Here is a 6,000-nt window from a genome sequence, read left to right on the forward strand (position 1 = left end):
GGGAACCCTGACATAAACCATGACACAGGGTCCCCAGTCCCAGTAGGAACATTCTCTGTCTGCATTCCATGTGCAGGCAAAGTAGGCAAAGACAGATTGAGGAACAAAGGTGGGATAGGGCTATGAAGAGCAGCATCAGGATTTGCATTGCAGAGTAGAAGAGAAATAGACCAAAGGTTAGGAAAGAGGTGAGGGAGAGATGAGATCATGCAAAAGTGATGAGATTTCTAGATTCTACATCTCTCTTTTTTTCCCCCCTTTCCTGCTTGCTTCCAATTCAAGGCTTCCATGTGGAGGTCAGCCTCTATTCTCAGCAATCTTCTCTCCACTCAGTCTTTTACTCAGCCAAGCATTAAACAGCTCCTCCAAGAAGGTGTTCACTTTGCTTTCTATTTGGCTTTACACCGTGGTGTCTAGCGCTCTTTGGTTCTCAGTGTTCTCTGAGTGTCACTAGAGCCAGATGCCACAGAATGTGCATTTCAGGTACTCAGAGTTTACTCCTGACTGGCTCACAGAGTCTGCTAAAATATCTTGATGATGTGAGTGTTTATCAAATAAAGGGAAAGGCAAGGCAATCAAAGGAGGAGAAAGTCCCGAAACCTGTGTAGGAGGCAGAATTGATTCTCTTTCCACCCTCTCGCCGGTTTCTCATTTGCAACCATTCACTCATGACTAGGCTATGAGGAAGGGGGAAAGTGAAAAATGACCATAAAGGAGTGATAAATGACAGTGGAGACATGTCCCTTCCTTATTCCCCTTTCCCTCTGTTTTCCCTCTTCAACCATTCTCAAACGAAGCCTCTGCTAGCCAGTATCAAGCTGTTTGCTTTCATCAACATCACAAAAACATGATTTCCAGAAACAGGAGATCTGAGAGGGCAGGAAGAAAAAAAACTAGAGTAAGAGAAGTTTCCAGTAGACCTACTTCCTGTGGAGCTCAGGGAGTCAGTTTCCTTAAATATCCATGTGCTTCTCCATGTTTCAAAATTCTATGCATTTTAGTCACTTTTCTCATTGCTGAAACAAAATACCTGACACCCAAAGTTAAAGGAAGAAAGATTTATTTACATCATAGTTTGTGGAGGTTTCAGTCCATAATTAGCTGGCTACAAGGCAGGTTGGCATGGCAGAGGAGAAACCATTCCTGGAAACGGAAGACACCAAAAGGAAGAAAAGAGGAAAGAAGAGCAAGCTTTTTTCCGTTTCTTATATGCAGGCTACTCATCCCAGAATTAGTGTAACTCTCAGACCCATAATCCCATTGATCATAATCCATAATCGATCATGACTCAATCACAAACTCTAGAAGCCCACCTCATGACTGCATGAGGCTTTGGGTGAGACATGTAGACACAAACCATAGCACTGTCAACAGAATGATATCAAGTTCCTGTCAGTGAAACACGAGCAGGAATAATCCACCCATTCCCATTTCAGAAAGGTAAGAGTTCGTGGTCCTTCTCCAAGTCTACTTTTCCTTTAATACGTTGATCTAGGATGTCATTTGCTCCGGGAAGCATGACTACATGATGGAAGAAAGTTATCAGATACAAACCTTAGAACATAAATGAAGATTGAAAAATATTTGTGTAAATCAGTGCACTTCAGAGACTTACTTATTTTTGCAGCACAGCATAGCATGACCTAACTAATATACCCTAGTTCACCAGTCTGGGGCAGTCGTGAATAAGAAAAAGAAAGGAAGGAAGCTTGCTAACTGTGCTCAAGAGCTACCTGACTTAGACATTAACACCTCATCCTTGGTTTCTAATTCAATGTCTGAAATTGTCTTCAAGGCAAAATTTTTCATTTCTGTCTATTGTTTCATTAGAAAATATAATTCTTAAATCCCTAAATGGTAGTCAAATGAGATTTTCCTGGATACTCTGAAAGCTACTCCCGAAAGAATCTTTGTCAGATATATTTATGGCATTTGATACCTTAAACAATCAATCTGAACTCAACATAAGGCCATTAGAACAAGGAAAGATAGAAAAGACAGCCATGTGGGTCTCACAGCTGTGTGTAGATATAAAGACTGCTATCCCTTATGTTGCATGGTGCCATCTTTGAATATTTTCCTTCTTACCTCAATGTTAGTGACAACCATTCCTAACAGTAAATAAAACAGAATAGTGTGAGTACGCATCTCATCAGGCTGCTACAAGGGAATTTAAATAATTCATGTAAAAAACTTAGCACGATGCCTAGAACAGAGTAAGCACCAAGTGTATTTTGCCATTATTAACACGTTTTTAAAATCCTGCCTTACTATAAATTATACTAACGCTCATTATGTTTTCTAACAAGTAAGAGCACAAACTTGAGCAGACCCACAGCACATCTGGGTGTGCTTTGTTATGTGCTTTGTTATGTGCTTCCCATCTCTTTCCCGTCCTCTTTCACCATATGTGACTTGTTGCATTTTATGTATTCCTGTAGACTGATCTAAATTCTTTCCAGAGCAACATAGGCTATAAGTAAATAAAAACATAATAAACCCTCAATTCTTTGCTTACCTTTTATTAACATTTGGAGACAGAAAAACGATGCAGTGAAAAGCCTATACATAGAAATAGAAATTTCACTGTGATGCTGTTCTCTTGCTTCCCTGCTGTTATTAAAGATGTAAATCGTAACACACATGACTGGAAAGACAGACAAGCTCCAACTAGATTAAATGACCTTAATTTAACGTTCACACTTCAGTCAAAATTCTGCAAAGGAAGCATCCATTCCAGCTATCCTACCTCTGCAGCATTTATGTGGGAGCCTAGAAACCCATCTGCTCATATGAGACCCATGAGGACACTTTGACCAAAAGCTGTAACTATAGCTGTAACTATTGTTCCAAATCAATCCCCAGGCCAGTGCAGTGATAACATCATTATAGAATATTTAACATAAGAAATGGGCTGAAAAATCTGGCTCCATGTCATGATGGCCCATGGACTCAAAACACTATTGATCCTAAGCTCAAACCACATTCAGTTGTGTTCAGTTCAATAAATATTTTATTCCTTTGTTTCCTGGGCACTGAGATGGGATCTGGGGACTTAGAGATAAAATATACATCAAATTTTCAAAGTCTCTGTAAGTTGGGTAGATAAGAAACACTTAAATAATTATTCTGTGTTACTATTTGTTGTCCTCGTAGATTTTATTACAAAGAAAATTTACCCTTGTTTGGTTTCATATTTAGTTTCTAGTAGGCTATTAGTTCAATGGGAGAAAGAGCTAAGTTTCCTTTTTGTGTGATCAGGTCAGTGTTAGTACACAGAAGCCTCTCTTATGACAGACACACAATAAATACTTTCTAAATGGTCCTATACGCATATACACAATCTGTAGAAGGCAATAGTTTTCTACAATCTGTAGACATGCAGCAACATTTGTAAGAAAACTGAAAAGAGGAATTTATAATGGCAATAGTAATGATTGTCAAATTGATAAAATATCTAGGAATAGCCATGAGGAGTCGCTGAAACTACAAATTGATCATGTGTGCAGGACGCAAGCAAAGCCAATCTGGAGAACAAAGGAGAATAAAGAGAGTTCAAAGTGAGCCACTTGAGCAAATTGCTGCAGCTCAGAGAACACGGAGAGCCTGAGGCAATCCAAGCAAACATGTTGCCAGGTAAAAGGGTGTCACGTGACACCAACCTGCCAAGTGTACAAATCAATGTGCTGTGGTCCTTTTCCCCCAGGTGGGCTCCACCTGACCTCAGTTTTCTAATTCTTGTCTTTACTTCTTTGTCCTCCACCTTCCTTTACCCCAAGAATTTCAAGAGCTGCCCTGGACACAGCAATTAGCTCTAAGAAAAAGCACGCAAATCAAGATGAGAAAAAAATTGATATATTTCTGAAAGACCTAGAAAACTGAATAAATATGATGAAATGCCAACGTTAGAGATGAGGAAACTTTATTTGGGAAAGATAGCAATTCTGCTTAAACTAATTCATCAATTTAACAGTCCCTATGAGAATGTAAAAAAAAGAAAGTTTTGTTCTATAATTACATAAGCTAATTCTAATGCTCATAAGAAAAAATAAACAACTAATGAAAACCAAGAAATCTCTGAAATAGAACAGACTTGCAAGCTACAATATGTTACCAGGACAAGTGTGTTACTCTGAAAAGAAGATAAGTTCTAGAAATCAATCCCAATTCATATGAGAATTTGGTGCATAATAAAGATGATACTCAATTCTTTGTAAAATAAAACAATACATAATGTTTCGACAACAGAATAGCCATCTGAAGAATGGCACTGGTTCATACATAATATCATGTGTAGTCAAAGACTCTTCCAAGTGTATTTAGTGTTTAAATGAAAAGAAAATCATAGAATGGTTGAATTCCTTTATAAACTTAGAATGTAAGAGCCCTAGATATTAATGACTAAAGAAAAAAAGGACTGATAAGCTCAACCACATGAAATTCATGAGCTTTACATTCAAAACTAGCATAAAGACAAAAAGGAGGAAATTATTTGCATGCATATCACAATGAGTCACATTCATGTGTCAAGAGTGCCTAGAAGTTTAAAAGAAAACTAACAAAAACACTAGCACTATGGACAAAGAATATGTCTGAACATTTTATTAAAAAAAAAAAAACTCAGCACCTTGTCATCTCAAGACCCTTTACCTAGTCACATCTGCAAAGACTTTTTCTCCAAATAAAGTCACACTTGTAGATTCCAGTGATCAGAACATGAACATAGGTTCTGAGGAGGCCACATGGTCGCTATTAAAGATAAGCAGTGTATTTGAAAGGTGGTTGCAATTTGCCAGGTAAGATGTTCAACAAACATTCAATTTTTCTGATTAAAATTTCCCGAGGGCAAAAATCCTAAAAGCCACCTCAGTTTCTAGGAGCCCAGGCCATAACTTTCCTTTCTGTAATTTAAGTCCACTCCTCTTGTTTGATTTTTATTCAAGCAATTGTGTATATATGATATCAGCCCCCTTCATTGCTTCAAAGTCTTTTTTAGTATTTGGATAATGACTACTGTACTAGTGGGTTTTCTTCAGCCAGGACAAAATATGCAATACTCACAAATTAGAGGAGGAGATGTTCATTTTAGCTCACAGTCTCAGAGGCTTCCATTTGTGATTGGATTTCTCTAGGCAGAATATGATAGCAAAGGGACATGGAAAAGGAAAGCTGGTCACTCCATGGCACCTGGAAGCAGAGAGTAAAAACAGAAGAACCAGGGACAAAAATACACTCCCTCCACGTCATGCTCTCTGTAACCTACCTCTTACAGCCTGGCCACATCTTCTACTAGCACATCCATGGTCCCGTCACCTTCCAAAAGCTTTGCCCCTGAATACATGAGACTTTGGAGGAACATTTTACATCTAAACCAAAAACTCTTAGTGTGGCATCACATACTGGAAGGAAAATTCTGGTCATCCTCGTCTGTAGTAGGAGAAGTACATAAGTAAAACTTCCTCCCTGAAAGTGCCACCTGGTTAGGGGAAGACAACCTGTGGCCTACAGCACTAAAGCTTCTCGTGAGGTCTGTGTAGCACCAGACCATTCCTCACAGACAAATTTCAGAGTAAGTAGCAGCATATAAAAGATGCAAACAACCAGAGGAAGAACAGAATCCTTAAAGTTCATATTAGAGCCGAGTGTTTTCCTTATTAAGGTGAAAGTCAAGAAAGATGAATCTCCCTTCCCCTTCTCCTCCAAAACGGTCTTCCAGGTTTTGTTTAATAATTAGAGAGGAAAGAGCAATCCTCTGAGTATGTCCTTGTTGCTGTTTTAGTCAGACTTCCATTACAGTAACACTAATTCCTAATAAAATCAACTTCCAGGAAGAAATATTTATTTTGAGTCATAGTTTCAAGGGTTCCACTCCCTGACCACCTGGCCTAGTTGTTTCGGGCCTATGACAAGATGGTACATCGTGGAGGCATAAATCCATAGCAGAGCAAGATGGTTCATCTTATGGAGGCCAGGAAACAAAAAGAAAGGAAAAGCTCAGGT

This window comes from Cavia porcellus, unplaced genomic scaffold (genome assembly GCF_034190915.1).
Source record: "Cavia porcellus strain 051 isolate PalLab524CR breed Dunkin Hartley unplaced genomic scaffold, mCavPor4.1 scaffold_7, whole genome shotgun sequence".
NCBI classification, from domain to species: Eukaryota; Metazoa; Chordata; class Mammalia; order Rodentia; family Caviidae; genus Cavia; species Cavia porcellus.